The sequence below is a fragment of the Polyodon spathula genome, chromosome 22 (assembly GCF_017654505.1).
Source record: "Polyodon spathula isolate WHYD16114869_AA chromosome 22, ASM1765450v1, whole genome shotgun sequence".
NCBI classification, from domain to species: Eukaryota; Metazoa; Chordata; class Actinopteri; order Acipenseriformes; family Polyodontidae; genus Polyodon; species Polyodon spathula.
This window is the reverse complement of record NC_054555.1, coordinates 16,520,575-16,539,603: the sequence shown is the minus strand read 5'-3', so window position 1 is coordinate 16,539,603 and position 19,029 is coordinate 16,520,575.

Below are 19,029 nucleotides of genomic sequence, written 5' to 3'. Positions count from 1 at the left end.
GGGCTTTGCAGGTGAAGCTGCTGCGCTCGATGACAATAGTAGCGCGGTCGGTGCGAGCTGTAGACGCTTCCAAGCGATTCACCGGTGCCAAATCAGTCCGGGCAGGTATCGGCGTCGAGACATGCGCGGGTGGAGCTGAGAGGTCTGTGCCGAGGGCAGTACCAGGCTGTAGACGGCTCCAAAGAGGTTCACTGGTGCCGAATCAATCGGTGCCGGGAACGGAGCCGAGGAAAGCTCTGTCGTTGCCGAGCGGTTGGTGCCGAGTAAGTCGGCACCGCTGTGTAGCGCGGTCGGTGCCAGGCTGACAGTGCCATGGACGAGTATGACTTTTTCAGCATGGCGTCTGTTGTTCTGCATAGCTTAGAAGGGCAGGTAGGGTGTTTTTTCCCTTTGGTAAGGGTTGACCCCTGCACCAGTACTGTGACTGTGTCCCCGATGGTGGGGAACATGCCTAGACCTGCTTCTTGGGCTCCTGCGGTGTGCAGCAGGGCCTCTGCTGTCCTAGAGGCTGAGGGGGCGGATGCTGGGTTGCTCCAGGATGAGCGCACCAGCTCCAGAAAATCCTGGCATTAGGGGAGGGCATGATGTGGATGCCCCTTCTGCTTTAAGAAGCGGTTCCCCTTTCTCTCTTGCTCCACTGGCCAGGAAACGTCCGCGGCAGCAGCTGCACACTGCATCAAGGCCTGTAACTCCTCCCTCTGTGATACATGTGGAAGGGGTGGTATAGAGCCCCCCACTGTGGCCTGCGTAACTGACGTGGTGGGTTCGGACACATCCAACCTTGAGGCTGTAAGCAACACCTCGTCTGGGCTCGGAGGTCTGTGTGCCAGAGATGGAGATCGGGACTGGGGTGGTTGGAGCTGCCAGGTGGTATGGGGCAAGCTGTCCTGAGATTTTAGTAGGGTCTTTAGAATGGTCTGCTGAGCCCTTGCAGTCTCCGCTAGCTCCAAGAAGCACGCTCCGCCGAGCTTGGGCGCCTCCAAGGCGACTGTGACAGGGATCATCTGCGCCTGCGTAGGGAAGGGGAGCAGTGCCAGCGCGGCGACCGTCTGTCCCCTGGTGAGTGTCCCCTCGAGCGGTACCGCCTCGGCGGTGGCCATCTCACCTCAACTGAGAGGTGTCTGCGCCTCTGTACCGGTGGTGGGGAAGGGGAGAGTAATCCAGGTGTGCGGGGGAGCTCTCTGGTCACTGTAGCAGAGGGGATCCTAGATGACCTCTGCGGAGACCATGGACCACGGACTTCATTCTCCCATGGCTCGGGGAGAGAGACTCTGCTGGGGATAAGGCTGCTCTCCGGCACTTAGTTCTTCTAGAGAATTACTCTCCTACACAGAGAGCAGTCCAGCTCATCTGCCAGTGCTTTGGCCGCATGTTCTGGCCCTAAGCATCTGGCACAGGACCGGTGCTCATCCTGCCTGGGCAGCTTCACCGCACACTGGTCGCACTGGTGGAAACCTGGAGGGCCCAGTCGATTGTACTGACATGACCTTGTATGCGAAGCTGCTGCGCTTGGTGCCGATAGTAGTGCGGTCTGTGCCGGGCTGTAGACGGCTCCTAAAACGACTTAGTCGATGCCGGGATCGATGTCGAGTGGTCGGTGTCGATGTGTAGCGCGGTCAGTGCCGGGTTGTAGAAGGCTCCAAAGCTAGTCAACCGGTGCAGAGTTAATCGACTTCGAGGAGCGACTTCGAGGACAGCGCTGTCAGTATCGAATCGACCTGTTCCAAGGTTGGTGCCGATGGTATGCATGTTCAGTGCCGGGCTGTATGTGGCGCCGAAGATGGTTACACCGGTGCCGAGTCAATCGGGACCAGGTGGACGCTGTTTTTCTCTTCCTCAAGCTCGGCGGGAAAACCGCAGTCAATGCCGGGGTATGCAGCCGATTCAGTCGACGTAGTCGCTGAGGGCAAGCGCAGCCGCACCAGGAGAGCCCGAGGCTTGAGAGGGGCGCTAGGCCCGAGCTATTTTTCTTTTTGTGGTCGCTGTGGCCGATTAAATCAGCGTAGGGAATGATGCCGCAAGTCAGCGGCATCTCCTTACAGCACCAGAACAGCTCTCCACAAGGTATTTGAAAAACTACACAAAGCAGTGAAAAGAAAGTAATGGCCACTTACCAATTTCAAAAGAGGGGTCGAAACCAGCTCTAGTCAGTAAACTGACGCAATAATTAGGTAGGAGCACTCTCAAAAATGCTCGAAAGGGTGATTCTACCATGGATAAAATTAAATTTGACAGTAAAAACCAACAAATCAACCAATTTCGGTACGAGAAAGCAAAAGCAATCTGTGACCTGTCTCAGTGAAGTGAGCCCAGGAGCATAGTAGCATATTTAATCTTGTAAATTGTGATTTTTTTTAAAAATGCAGGGAAGTCAATTTTCTAACAGGGTGTAGCAATGGTGAATAAGCATTCACAAATAATGCTTAGAAAACTGTCACTCGATCAGAACTGTGAAACCTCCCTTCATCTCCCTTGCAATCCCAACCCACTTAATGGTGTTTTCCATTTATCATTTTATCGTTTATCATTTGAATTTCGTGAAACGCATTGCATCTTTAGAAATAAGTGTAAAGTCATTTTACAAAAATGTGGAGATTTATACTTGGTTACAACCCTGACTGAAAATGTCATAAGCAAAGGGGTCTGGTTGTACTAATGAGGTCAAACAATAAGTCACGTTTTACTAAACATTTTAAAATCAATAAACAAACAATTACCATACACTATCATAGTATGTTGCTTAAAACATAATAGCACAATATTCATAATAAACTTTAGTTCTTATTATAAACAGTAACATGTTTAAAGCTTGGGACCCCCTGTCTGTAGCTTGGTGTTGTTATCTTCAGCCTCTTTTAGGTGATTGAAAGCTGAAATTACTTTTTTAAAAACACAATTATCATATCAATACAGTATTGGTGAGTGATAATCAGTTTGTTTGAAAACCAGGCTTTAATCACTGATAATAGGTGCACAGGCGATGATTCCGTGAGTGCTGCGGGGCTCAAGCACCAATGGGGGAAAATAAGGTTCTGCACAGTACAAATAAATCATCTGTTCTGTCAAATTATAGTGTGGATGCTTCACAAGCAGAATTGTTATTGCAGTGTTTAAAAATATAAAATCCATTTATACAAATACTCCCATCTTTCTTGAAATGATCTGTTTCCCTTGTTTTTCTTTTGCATTTGATTTGCTCTCATTAGTAGTTATAGTGGATACGGCATCCGTTAGTTCTGACAGATTCTACTGTACTTTCTGACGTGGTTTTCTCCCACTGCTAATTAAAAAAAATAGCCACCTAGCTATTTCATCCCCCGAGGGCTCAACCTACATCATGCCTGCTGTAGATGCCTATAACCAGATCCAGACTGCCCTGCTTGATCGTATGCCTGGAGAGGACATTGATCTTATGGACTATGGACTGCCCTTGTAACTTCCAGAGAAATGTGCTGAAAAAAAAGAATGTCTATAAGGCTGACTGTAGTCGTACAGCTGGACTGGAAACTACCATACGAGTCAAAATAGGCTGCAAACTGGTGCTTCGCAAGAACATTGACATTGCCACTGGTCTCATCAATGGGGCAATAGGGAAGCTTCAAGCTGTTTCCTAATATCTGAAAAACACAAGTATGGTCAAAACCATTTCCATTTCATTTAACAATGGAGTCGCCCATACCTTTGAACGTTTACGCTCAAAGTTTGAAATCATGGACAGACTATATATTGTTCGAGAGTACTTCCCAGTCATTGGTGCTCATTCAATCACCATTCACAAATGCCAGGGTAAGACTCTAAAAACAATTAGGATGGATCTTGGTAACTCCATTTCCTCCTATGGACAAAGTTTTGTTGCACTTTCCAGAGTTACATCCTTAAGCGGTGTCAACCTTATCAACTTTTTGACCCCACCTGCATTTAGACACTTCAAACTGCAGTTGCAGAGTACAATAGGCTCAGAGGGATTTATTGCACTAAGTTGATAAGCTTGAAGGAGACCAACACGCAAAAGGGACACAAGGTAAAAAATCAAGTGTATTTCATTCATAAGAAAGTTTATAAACGAGAGGAGGCCATTCAGCCCATCTTGCTCGTTTGGTTGTTAGTAGCTTATTGATCCCAGAATCTCATCAAGCAGCTTCTTGAAGGATCCCAGGGGGTCAGCTTCAACAACATTACTGGGGAGTTGATTCCAGACCCTCACAATTCTATGTGTAAAAAGGTGCCTCCTATTTTCTGTTCTGAATGCCCCTTTGTCTAAACTCCATTTGTGACCCCTGGTCCTTGTTTCTTTTTTCAGGCTGAAAAAGTCCCTTGGGTCGACACTGTCAATACCTTTTAGAATTTTGAATGCTTGAATTAGGTCGCCACGTAGTCTGCTTTGTTCAAGACTGAACAGATTCAATTATTTTAGCCTGTCTGCATATGACATGCCTTTTAAGCCTGGAATAATTCTGGTCGCTCTTCTTTGCACTCTTTCTAGAGCAGCAATATCTTTTTTATAGCGAGGTGACCAGAACTGCACACAATATTAAAGATGAGATCTTACTAGTGCATTGTACAGTTTTAACATTACTTCACTTGATTTAAATTCAACACTTTTCACAATGTATCCGAGCATCTTGTTAGCCTTTTTTATAGCTTCTCCACATTGTCTAGATGAAGACATTTCTGAGTCAACAAAAACTCCTAGGTCTTTTTCATAGATTCCTTCTCCAATTTCAGTATCTCCCATATGATATTTACAATGTACATTTTTATTTCCTGCGTGCAGTACCTTACACTTTTCTCTATTAAATGTCATTTGCCATGTGTCTGCCCAGTTCTGAATCTTGTCTAGATCATTTTGAATGACCTTTGCTGCTACAACAGTGTTTGCCACTCCTCCTGCTTTTGTGTCGTCTGCAAATTTAACAAGTTTGCTTACTATACCAGAATCTAAAGCATTAATGTAGATTAGGAATAGCAGAGGACCTAATACTGATCCCTGTGGTACACCGCTGGTTACCACACTCCATTCTGAGGTTTTTCCTCTAATCAGTACTTTCTGTTTTCTACATGTTAACCACTCCCTAATCCATGTACATGTGTTTCCTTGAATCCCAACTGCGTTCAGTTTGAGAATTAATCTTTTGTGCGGGACTTTGTCAAAAGCTTTCTGGAAATCTAAATAAACCATGTCATATGCTTTGCAATTATCCATTATCGATGTTGCATCCTCAAAAAAATCAAGCAGGTTAGTTAGACACGATCTCCCTTTCCTAAAACCATGTTGACTGTCTCCCAGGTACCCTGTTACCATATAGGTAATTTTCCATTTTGGATCTTATTATAGTTTCCATAAGTTTGCATATAATAGAAGTCAGGCTTACTGGTCTGTAGTTACCTGGTTCAGTTTTGTTTCCCTTTTTGTGGATCGATATTACGTTTGCAATTTTCCAGTCTGTCGGTACCACCCCTGTGTCAAGAGACTGCTGCATGATCTTGGTTAGCGGTTTGTAAATTACTTCTTTCATTTCTTTGAGTACTACTGGGAGGATCTCATCTGGCCCAGGGGATTTGTTTATTTTAAGAGCTCCTAGTCCCTTTAACACTTCTGCCTCAGTTATGCTAAAGTTATTTAAAACTGGATAGGAACTGGATGACATGTGGGGCATGTTGTCAGTATCTTCCTTTGTAAAAACTTGTGAAAAGTAATCATTTAATATATTTGCTATTTTTTTTTCTTCATCTACGATTTTGCCATTTGTATCTCTTAAACATTTAATCTCCTCTTTGAATGTTCGCTTGCTGTTGTAATATTGGAAAAACATTTTGGAATTGGTTTTAGCTCCCTTAGCAATGTTCATTTCTATTTCTCTCTTGGCCTTTCTAACTTCCTTTTTGACTTGCGTTTGCAGTTCTGTGTACTCTTTCTGTGTACTTTCTTTTTGGTCCTTTTTTAATGCTCTGTAAAGTGCCTTTTTTCGCTGAATATTTTTTTTAATTGATCTATTAAACCATTTTGGCAATTTAGTTTTACATTTAGATTTGTCTACTTTAGGGATGTAATTGTTTTGCGCCTCTAGTACTACATTTTTGAAGAACAACCATCCTTCTTCTGTGGGTGTTTTCTCTATTTTACTCCAATCTACTTCTGTTAGTCTCTGTTTCATACCTTCATAGTTTGCTTTTCTAAAATTGTAAACCTTAGCTTTAGTCATTACTTTTGGGGTTTTAAAGAACACTTCAAATGAGACCATGTTGTGGTCTGAGTTTGCTAGTGGTTCTCTGACCTCTGTTTTAGTTATTCTATCTTCGTTATTTGAAAAGACTAAATCAAGGCATGCCTCCCCTCTAGTCGGTGCCTTGACAAATTGTGTTAGGAAGCAGTCATTTGTCATTTCCACCATTTCTATTTCATCCTTCATGCTACCCACTGGGTTTTCCCATTTTATTTGGGGGAAGTTGAAATCCCCCATTAGTATGGCTTCTCCTTTGCTACACGCATTTCTAATGTCATTGTATAACAGATTATTTTGCTCACCGTCTGAATCTGGCGGTCTATAGCATGCTCCTATTATTATGCCCTTTGAATTTTTGTCCATTATTCTGACCCATATTGATTCGGTTTTATTTTCTTTGTCCAGGTTTAACACCTGGGCTTCAAGACTGTTTCTTATGTATAGCGCTACCCCTCCTCCTCTTCTGTCCTGCCTGTCTTTCCTATACAGTGTATACCCACAAATATTATATTCGTCCCCATCACTCTCAGACAACCAAGTTTCTGTAACACCTATCACATCATAGTTACCTGTTAGTGCAGTAGCTTCAAGTTCTAGAATTTTGTTTCTGATACTTCTAGCATTTAGATAAATACATTTAATGGTTGTCTTACCTGAGTTGTTGTTCTTGTTTTGATGCGGTCTCCCTTCTGTTTTTTTGTTGATTTCTCCCCCCTTCCTTTCTAGTTTAAATGCTTCTGAACCTGCTCGAGGATCTTTTCTCCAAGTAGACTGGTTCCCTTGTTATTTAAGTGCAGTCCATCCCGTCTATACAGATAGTCCTCGCTGTAGAATGTGGTCCAATGATCAAGATAGGTGAAGCCTTCCCGTGTGCACCACATCTTCAGCCATGCGTTTAGATTAATTATTTACAGCTGTCCATATGGTCCTTTGCACGGTGCCGGTAGTATACCAGAAAATACCACAGTTTTGGTTTTCTCTTTTAATTTCCTTCCTAGCTCTGAGAATTTGTTTTGCAGGGATTTTGGTCTGTCTCTTCCAATGTTGTTTGTACCGATGTGGACGACTACTACCGGGTCGTCTCCTGTTCGTTCTAGGAGCCTGTCCACGTTCTCAGTGATGTGCTTGACCGAGGCTCCCGGAAGGCAGCACACTGTTGTAGTAAGGGGGTCCAAACTGCGAATTGAACTTGCTGTGTTTCTCAATATGGAGTCCCCAACAATCATGACCTCCCTTCTTTTTGCTGTCTGGTCACCACTGTCAATGGGGTCCTGTATGTTCTTCCTTTCATTCTCTTGTTGTTGGTTCTGCTCATCAAAATTCTGAAGTGACTCAAATTTGTTGGTTGTTTTGATTTCTGGTGGTTGTGTTTGACGAAGTTTCTTTTTTTCCCTGCTTCTGCCTACCTGAACCCAGCTGTTCTGACATTCTATCTCCCTGGTGGCTTTCAGTCTGTTAGGGGTGATGCAGACTTCCATGAATTGTGGGTGCGCCAGCTCCTCAAGATCCTGTTGCTGTTTGACTTCTTCCAGCTCCATTTCTAGCATACTTACTAGTTTATGCAAGTCCTGGATCGCGCGGCACTTTACGCACACTTGGTTTAGCTCCGCTGGGTTTTCTCGGATTTCCCACATCAAGCAGGTGTCACAGATTACTGGGTTTTTTGAGGGTTTTTTTTTTTTTTTTTTTTGAAGTTTAGTTTCTTCTGCAGCCGTCAACCTGCTTTCAAACTGCTTCTAAACTGCTCTGTACTTTTCCACGCCTGTACTTCTGCCACTCGCTGTCGCTTCCACTCGCTGTCGCTGGGAAGACTGCCTCGTTTAACTGCGTTGTTCTGCTCTGCTGTTGGCTCCTCCCCTCGCCCGTGTCTCAGAACGGCGCCGAATTTGAATCAGCTGCTCCGAGTTTCAGCTTGTTTGTTATCAGAAAAACACACGCGGCTGTTTGACTTTGAGCTGCTGCTGTGTTTCCCCAATGTCCTCTGTTTTCTGATTAAAGCAATTCAAGATGCAATTTCTCCTTACTGATTCTAAACTGCTCTGTACTTTTCCACACCTGTACTTCTCCCACTCGCTGTCGCTTCCACTGGAGTTCACTGAGCCATCACTAATATTTGCAGGCATGATGGCCTGGCTTCTCGGGCACGAATTTGCCCAGGGGCACCACTTTGAGGACCATTGTTCTAAAAGAACACTTGCAGTTACACATCCATTCAGAGGCTTGAGCAGCCTGAATTTCATGTCATACTATGCAAATGCAACATTGCAGTTCCTTCTTCACTTGCATCCTCCTGGAGGATTCATTAAAACAGTCAACAAGAGGCTATCATGAGCTTTATTTACAGCTATGATCACTTGCCATCCACTGCATCTCTAACTTCTGTGGATATTTGTCACTTCTTATAAACTTCTTATAGAACCCTTCAATAGAGTTGAGCAGCAAGATGTTGCAGCGTTCCTCACCAAATTGTCTGAATATGTACTAGATGTAACTACTTCTCATCAAACCAACAGGTGCTGCATGTTTACCCTTTACATGTAGCTGCTGGTACAGATTCCATGTGTTTGGAAGCACTCATCTATAGAAATGACAAATGGGCAATGATTCTTGGTAGCAAATGTAGGCAAAGCAAAACTTCTCCAATCATGAAACGTCAACTTATTCAGTCAGTAGGAAGAATGATTGCAGTCCAAACCAGACAGTACTGTTACAAAGTGACACACTGCCAAGTTGACTGCTGTGCAGAAGAGCAAAATTACTTTGGACAACAGGAATGACCAGTTATCTTCCATTGTCATACATTAAGGAGAGGGTGTTACTTCAGGACACTATGTCTTCTTGCTGTGGGTGCTACTGGAAAATGGGTCCATGCAAATTATGCACTCACTGAAGTCAAACTATGGCCAACAAATGCATGCACATGGGCTTTTATCAAGAGATTGAATGCTTTACAAATGCCTTACATTGGCCTAACTTCAAAACACCTCTATAGCAAGGAGAATTAATGTTTTTTTCAGCATTAAAATGTGTTAGTATACTACCCTTTAGCACTGACATGCATGTTTACTTTTTTAACCATTCATAACATTGTTGTTTTGTACCTACGTAAATATCAATACATACCAAAACAGACAAATTGTGTTCACCACTCATGGATGTAATTAAAACAGTACAATGTTTACACTTTCAATATTGTCCAAAAGTCCCTTCTACCATTATGTTAGTTTCAAATCTTTTCTCATTTCTCTATATTACTCTACTTATTACTCTCTTGTCTTGTCTGTCTATTTACCATACACATCTCGATTAGCTTTATTCACTTTATTCATTATGTGATTGTGGCAGAGCACAGCTCTGCTCTTTAGAAATTGGCAGGGATGGGGTTAAATTCCCCTACCTGCCTTGGTTCATTGTGTTCAGGAGGCTGGGGTTGATTAGATGATTAGTTTAATTAACGATCAATCAGCGCCCAGCCACCTGACATAAAAGGAGGCCTCTGCTTCTCATTTAGGAGGAGGTAGCTGAGGAAGCAGGTTGGTGTTTTGGTGTTTGTGATTTTTGAATGTTTTTAATCCAGTGAAGGCATTGCCCAGCCTGGAAACCTTTATTTTTGTGAGTGTATTTTTGCTTTATTTTGTTTATTTTGTGTTTAAATTGCTTTGTTTTGGCCCTCGTGCCCTTTCATTTTTGTGTTTATAATAAAATAGTTATTTTTTTGAACTCCAGACTGTCTCTGGGCCTCTATCCACTCACCAGCCTGCCACAGTGATCAATTAAAAAAATAAGTTATATCTATAACAAAAACATTGTCAATGTAAAAAATACAAGTTAGAAAAACGCAACAGCCTTTTAACCTGGTGATATCAAATAAAAAAGCCCAAGTTAGGAGAAGAAATTGGGGCAACCTTGTCAAACATCAAGCAAATAACAATTGGAAAGGTGCTGGAGCCCAACATTCACACAATTCTTGCTTCTATCTTGGCTTCTTTTTTTCATCATTATTCTGAAATCCCGAATTTATCCTGAAATCATGTGAATCATTACAATTTAACACAGGTGAAGGCCACTTAACTTGATGTGATTTTGAAGGTGAGTGGTTACACCTGAGCTAATTTACGATTACAAGGGGGGTGGACACTTATCCAGCCAAGCTATTTCAGTTTTTATTTTTAATTAACTTTCTACAAATTTCTAGAATATTTTTTTCACTTGGAAGTTGTGGGGTAGGATGTGTAGATTATTATTTTTATTTTTTTTTAAAGCATTGTAATTCCAGGCTATAAGGCAACAAAAGGGGAACATTTTGAAAGGGGGTGTAGATGTTCTATAGGCACTGTGTATATATTGTTATCTGTATAAACATGCTATTTAAAAATATTTGCATTGCATATTTTATGTAAATTATTTAAAGAATAAGCACAGCACGCACAATTATTGCCTGAGACTTGGCTTGATCAGCCAAGAATAACTCCCATTAAAACTAAAATTTATAAATATATATATATATATATATATATATATATATATATATATATATATATATATATATATATCATAAATTCATAATTAATAAAGTGCCACGTCAATCACATTGAATATAAAAGAAAAATAAAAGCTTTTTTAAAAAAAATGCAATTCTCAAATCTGCAAAACATAAGTGCCTAATTATGGTTTGAAACTGGATAATGAGTGGTTACCATGCACAGGCATGATGGAAAATACTGTAAAGTGACTGCATCTGTATTTGTCACCTTTTTTTATAACTCTTGAATAAAATCCATGGCCGAACATATATTTAAGAAAAATAAAACTACAATTGCCTCGCTCCGCTTCACTCATACTCTGGGTGTTCCTATGCGTGAGACTGACAGCTAAGACCTCAGACAGAACTGTGTTGCGAGCAGGGGGCGTGGCAACTGGACAGTGTGCTCTTTGTGTGTGTGTTCTGTGATTGGTTGTTTATGTTCTGTTAGTTCTTTGTTAGGCAGGCACAACCTGCATGGTGGTGCTAGTAGCCTTCATCCTAGCCCCCAAAGGACACTCACAGAATTGTTCCTGTAAAGCGCACCATCGGGTCTGTGATTTTTCATGTGAACAGCATAATTGTATGGCGGGGCTCTTGTTGGCTGAGAGACAATAACAATGTATTTGTTCAACTCCACCAAAGAAAGGCGTTTACCCACTTTTTTATTTATCACTACACCACTGGTTTTACTTGTTTACAATAACAAATAGTAGATTAAACAGCAAAAGTGAGCTGATTTACTTTTCATTTATTTATCAATCAATCTTTATTTAATATAGCACCCTTCACAATAAATTGTCGCAGGCTACATAACAGAACAAAACAGCAATTGTTTGGTGAGCACAAAAAACAATCACAAATAAATATAAAAATGCAAAACTATTCAGGTAGAATGCAGTACAATATAAGGGAATAACATTTAAAATATGAACGACAAATTATAAAAATATATCTTCAATCGGGTTTTAAAAACTGCTACAGTTGGTGCCTCCCTTACAGAAACTGGGAGTTGCTTCCATAGTTTGGGAGCCCTAAAGCCAAATGCTCTACCTCGTGTGTTCTTTTAAAAAATCTTAGGGACAGTAAACAATCCTGCATCCTGGGATCGCAGACGTCGTATAGGTGTGTATGGGATTAAAATATCATTTAAATATGAGGGAGCTAAACCATTTAATGCTTTGTATGTAATAAGCATAACCTTAAAATCAACCGTGAACTTTACAGGGAGCCAATGTAGGGCTGCCAGTACCAGGGTAATGTGATCATATCTTGTACTTCTTGTTGAGACCTGGCAGCAGCGTTCTGCACAAGCTGCAGTCGAGATAAGATTGATCTGGGAATACCAGAGAACAGAGCATTGCAGTAATCTAGTCTGGATGTTTAAAAAGCATGCATCAACCTCTCTGCATCTTGCATGCAAAGAAAGTACCTTAACGTAGCAATATTTCTTAAATGAAAAAAATGATACTTTGGTCATATTCCTAATATAAGGTTCAGATGAGAGATATGGGTCAAAGATTACACCCAGGTTTCTCATTTCATTCCTCAACTTGAATGGAAATCTGTCAACTGCAAAAACATCTGAATTTGTATTGTTTAATTGATTTTTTGATCCTAATAGCATTACCTCTGTTTTATCAGAGTTTAGTAATAAATACTTTTTTGACATCCATTATTTAATGTCAGCAAGACAGATAGTAAGGATATTTGCAGTTGAGGTGTCACTTGGTTTAGGAATAAATATAATTGACTGTTGTCTGCATAGCAATAGAAATTGATGTCATGTTACTGGATAACATCACCCAAAGGCAGCATGTAGAGGGAGAACAAAATTGGCCCAAGAACGAAGCCTTGTGGAACACCACATTTAACTTCTGATAAAGCAGAGGAATCTTCGTCAAATTTAACATATTGAAACCTATTTGAAAGATAGGATTTAAACCGTTAAGACACGGGCGAGGGGAGGAGCCGACAGCACAGCAGAACAACGCAGTTAAACGAGGCAGTCTTCCCAGCGACAGCGAGTGGAAGCGACAGCGAGTGGGAGAAGTACAGGCGTGGAAAAGTACAGAGCAGTTTCGAAGCAGTTTGAAAGCAGGCTGACGGCTGCAGAAGAAACTAAACTTCAAAAAAAAAAAAAAAAACCTCAACATGGTCTTCAAGCCAGTAATCTGTGACACCTGCTTGATGTGGGAAATCCGAGAAAACCCAGCGGAGCTAAACCAAGTGTGCGTAAAGTGCCGCACGATCCAGGATTTGCATAAACTAGTAAGTATGCTAGAAATGGAGCTGGAAGAAGTGAGACAGCAACAGGATCTTGAGGAACTGGCACACCCACAATTCATGGAAGTCTGCATCACCCCTAACAGACTGAAAGCCACCAGGGAGATAGAAGGTCAGAACAGCTGGGTTCAGGTAGGCAGAAGCAGGGAAAAAAAGAAACTTCGTCAAACAAAACCACCAGAAATCAAAACAACCAACAGATTTGAGTCACTTCAGAATTGTGATGAGCAGAACCAACAACAAGAGAATGAAAGGAACAACATCCAGGACCCTATTGACAGTGGTGACCAGACAGCAAAAAGAAGGGAGGTCATGATTGTTGGGGACTCCATATTGAGAAACACAGCAAGTTCAATTCGCAGTTTGGACCCCCTTACTACAACAGTGTGCTGCCTTCCGGGAGCCTCGGTCAAGCACATCACTGAGAACGTGGACAGGCTCCTAGAACGAACAGGAGACGACCCGGTAGTAGTCGTCCACATCGGTACAAACAACATTGGAAGAGACAGACCAAAACCCCTGCAAAATAAATTCAGAGAGCTAGGAAGGAAATTAAAAGAGAAAACCAAAACTGTGGTATTTTGTGGTATACTACCCGCACCTTGCAAAGGACCATATGGACAGCTGGAAATAATTAATCAAAACGCATGGCTGAAGACGTGGTGCACACGGGAAGGCTTCACCTATCTTGATCATTGGACCACATTCTACAACGAGGACTATCTGTATAGACGGGATGGACTGCACTTAAATAACAAGGGAACTAGTCTACTAGGAGAAAAGATCCTCGAGCAGGTTCGGAAGCATTTAAACTAGAAAGGAAGGGGGGAGAAATCAACAAAAAAACAGAAGGGAGACCGCATCAAAACAAGAACAACAACTCAGGTAAGACAACCATTAAATGTATTTATCTAAATGCTATAAGTATCAGAAACAAAATTCTAGAACTTGAAGCTACTGCACTAACAGGTAACTATGATGTGATAGGTGTTACAGAAACGTGGTTGTCTGAGAGTGATGGGGACGAATATAATATTTGTGGGTATACACTGTATAGGAAAGACAGGCAGGACAGAAGAGGAGGAGGGGTAGCGCTATACATAAGAAACAGTCTTGAAGCCCAGGTGTTAAACCTGGACAAAGAAAATAAAACCGAATCAATATGGGTCAGAATAACAGACAAAAATTCAAAAGGCATAATAATAGGAGCATGCTATAGACCGCCAGATTCAGACGGTGAGCACAATAATCTGTTATACAATGACATTAGAAATGTGTGTAGCAAAGGAGAAGCCATACTAATGGGGGATTTCAACTTCCCCCAAATAAAATGGGAAAACCCGGTGGGTAGCACGAAGGATGAAATAGAAATGGTGGAAATGACAAATGACTGCTTCCTAACACAATTTGTGAAGGCACCCACTAGAGGGGAGGCATGCCTTGATTTAGTCTTTTCAAATAACGAAGACAGAATAACTAAAACAGAGGTCAGAGAACCACTGGCAAACTCAGACCACAACATGGTCTCATTTGAAGTGTTTTTTAAATCCCCAAAAGTAAAGACTAAAGTTAAGGTTTACAATTTTAGAAAAGCAAACTATGAAGGTATGAAACAGAGACTAACAGAAGTAGATTGGAGTAAAATAGAGAAAACACCCACAGAAGAAGGATGGTTGTTCTTCAAAAATGTAGTACTAGAGGCGCAAAACAATTACATCCCTAAAGTAGACAAATCTAAATGTAAAACTAAATTGCCAAAATGGTTTAATAGATCAATTAAAAAAAATATTCAGCGAAAAAAGGCACTTTACAGAGCATTAAAAAAGGACCAAAAAGAAAGTACGCAGAAAGAGTACACAGAACTGCAAACGCAAGTCAAAAAGGAAGTTAGAAAGGCCAAGAGAGAAATAGAAATGAACATTGCTAAGGGAGCTAAAACCAATTCCAAAATGTTTTTCCAATATTACAACAGCAAGAGAACATTCAAAGAGGAGATTAAATGTTTAAGAGATACAAATGGCAAAATCGTAGAGGAAGAAAAAAAAATAGCAAATATGTTAAATGATTACTTTTCACAAGTTTTTACAAAGGAAGATACTGACAACATGCCCCACATGTCATCCAGTTCCTATCCAGTTTTAAATAACTTTAGCATAACTGAGGCAGAAGTGTTAAAGGGACTAGGAGCTCTTAAAATAAACAAATCCCCTGGGCCGGATGAGATCCTCCCAGTAGTACTCAAAGAAATGAAAGAAGTAATTTACAAACCGCTAACCAAGATCATGCAGCAGTCTCTTGACACAGGGGTGGTACCGACAGACTGGAAAATTGCAAACGTAATACCGATCCACAAAAAGGGAAACAAAACTGAACCAGGTAACTACAGACCAGTAAGCCTGACTTCTATTATATGCAAACTTATGGAAACTATAATAAGATCCAAAATGGAAAATTACCTATATGGTAACAGAGTACTGGGAGACAGTCAACATGGTTTTAGGAAAGGGAGATCGTGCCTAACTAACTTGCTTGATTTTTTTGAGGATGCAACAACGATAATGGATAATTGCAAAGCATATGACATGGTTTATTTAGATTTCCAGAAAGCTTTTGACAAAGTCCCGCACAAAAGATTAATTCTCAAACTGAACGCAGTTGGGATTCAAGGAAACACATGTACATGGATTAGGGAGTGGTTAACATGTAGAAAACAGAAAGTACTGATTAGAGGAAAAACCTCAGAATGGAGTGTGGTAACCAGCGGTGTACCACAGGGATCAGTATTAGGTCCTCTGCTATTCCTAATCTACATTAATGATTTAGATTCTGGTATAGTAAGCAAACTTGTTAAATTTGCAGACGACACAAAAGTAGGAGGAGTGGCAAACACTGTTGCAGCAGCAAAGGTCATTCAAAATGATCTAGACAAGATTCAGAACTGGGCAGACACATGGCAAATGACATTTAATAGAGAAAAGTGTAAGGTACTGCACGCAGGAAATAAAAATGTACATTATAAATATCATATGGGAGATATTGAAATTGGAGAAGGAATCTATGAAAAACACCTAGGAGTTTTTGTTGACTCAGAAATGTCTTCATCTAGGCAATGTGGGGAAGCTATAAAAAAGGCTAACAAGATGCTCGGATACATTGTGAAAAGTGTTGAATTTAAATCAAGGGAAGTAATGTTAAAACTGTACAATGCACTTGTAAGACCTCATCTTGAATATTGTGTGCAGTTCTGGTCACCTCGCTATAAAAAAGATATTGCTGCTCTAGAAAGAGTGCAAAGAAGAGCGACCAGAATTATTCCAGGCTTAAAAGGCATGTCATATGCAGACAGGCTAAAAGAATTGAATCTGTTCAGTCTTGAACAAAGAAGACTACGTGGCGACCTAATTCAAGCATTCAAAATTCTAAAAGGTATTGACAGTGTCGACCCAAGGGACTTTTTCAGCCTGAAAAAAGAAACAAGGACCAGGGGTCACAAATGGAGTTTAGAAAAAGGGGCATTCAGAACAGAAAATAGGAGACACTTTTTTACACAGAGAATTGTGAGGGTCTGGAATCAACTCCCCAGTAATGTTGTTGAAGCTGACACCCTGGGATCCTTCAAGAAGCTGCTTGATGAGATTTTGGGATCAATAAGCTACTAACAACCAAACGAGCAAGATGGGCCGAATGCCCTCCTCTCGTTTGTAAACTTTCTTATGTTCTTATGTTCTTAAGACACTACCTGACAGTCCAACAAGATTTTCAAGACATGCAATCAGAATTGAATGGTCAATGGTAACAGAAGCCACACTTAAATCCAGAAGAATAAGAACAGAGGGCAAAACCTTGTCAGAAGACATCAGCACATAATTTCCCACTCTGATGAGGGCAGTCTCAGTACAGTGTCCAGGTAGAAAGCCTGACTGACATTTTTCATTTGCATTATGTACCTCAAGGAATGATGCCAGCAGCTTTGCTTGCCTTAAAAAATTCCCAGCTCGCTGCGCTCGTCTTAAATAATTCTGTCAAGGAAATTCATGGTTAAATTAATTTTAGTATAACCATTTTCCAGATATTTAATTCAGACTGTTGTCTGTGTGACATGCTATGGTGATTGGGTTGTTAACACTGATTCCAGAACATTCTTAAACAGATCTACTTCAAAGCCTGTTGATTAGATCAAGGCACAGGCCAAACGTAGTGTTAACTGTTTGAAGCTCGCCTTCCAAAATGCTATCTGATTGTCTGGTCTAAGGTGTCATAAAACTTACCAAGCCAAGCTATAGGCACTATGCAGTTGTACCATTATTATGTTAAGTTAGTTAAAATGCTTTAAAAATCATTTTTTAATTACATAACTTGTAGGACACAAGTTTAATAGTTATTTAAAGTAATTTTCCCAATAAACCTGGAGTTTATTTTGTTTTAAATGAATATTATAAAGTAATAACTATATTTAAATATTATCCTTTGATTGTATTATGATGTGTTTTATATGTTTGTAATCATAATTTTGTATAGAGAATGAAATTGAAATTTATATGCTTCTCTAATGAATGTAACTAAAGTTATATTGAATAGGAGGTTTAAATGATAAATGTAAAATCCTTTGATAACAAAATTGGTGGATACATTCCATTTCTAACACACCCTTTTTTGTGACATGCAACTGTCTATCAAATACTGTGAACCAATGGAAGGACCGTCAAGAACTTGTTTACAGTCCAAGGGAATGCCTATACATCATGTTATTAAAACTCAAAACAAGGATTTTTGCTCTCTGGATTTGCACTTTCTCTCTTCAATCTCATCACTCTCAACTCATCAAAATCTGAAGTTCTTCAATGAAGACGCAATGCTGTAATTTTCAAAGCTGTCCTGGAGAAGATGGGCTCCATCCAGAAAGTTGAAAGCTTTTGTATACAGACTTCACGGAGATACTGTGCTGCTGCACAACTAACTTCTACAGAGAGGACAACCATGTTAAGAAGACTTTGTTTTAAACATCGCACCAGCAGAATAAGTATCAAACTTATAGCAAACCAGCAGAATCAGCATCACAATGCGCCCCAGGCCAGACCCCAAATGAAGCTATGCTATTGATATTGTCACAATACGTAATGTGCGTCTATTCAACTAGATGCTGGAACATTGTACATGCTTACTTAGCTACTTGGAAGCTAGCGCATGTATACATAATGCATGACTGAACCAAACATGAACTACTAAAGACTGCTTCACTAATGCTGAATTCTATTACCAGAGAGCACATCAAGTATTCAATTGTGAACATTTAACAATGCATTAATTTTCCTTGAATGTTTTGTTTTGTTTCTTCTTTATACATGCTTTTTTAACCATGAAGCCTAATTTGTTCTTCTTCCTTTGAGAATAAGAATAAATGTAATAATCATTTGGATTGTTAGATTTCTTTTTGTCTTATAACAAATACACATTTATGATTGATTTGAAATACTTAAACTTACATAACATTAATTGTTAATCTCTTTTCATCATGAATCTAGGGAAAATTATGCCGGAATCGCCATTTCTTATTCAGGTGTGTTTATTATTCTTTAATGGTAATTGGCGAGGACACAGTTGTGACATAAATCCTAGATATACAACATAAATATGCATGACAATTCCTACCCCGCTTCACTCGCTTTAAAAAAATTATTACTACTATTCTCTCCTAGCAGAACTTTTCATCTCTAATTCCATTACAGTACACCATGCCGGTGCAGCGTGCTGCTCTTTCACTTTTCTATAAGGCACCTGAGACGCACTGTTATGACTATGTTATGCTATTTAAATAATTGCATAAGAGAAGTTATAAATATATTTACTTCACGCCTCCATCCGCTGTTTTCATTGCATTTGGATCATTCCAGACACCACCTGATATGTGAGCACAACAAACTCAGCAATGCATTATCGACCATTGGGTTAAAAGATTTATGAAATAGACACATTTGTTATGTAAGGTAGGCTATGTTA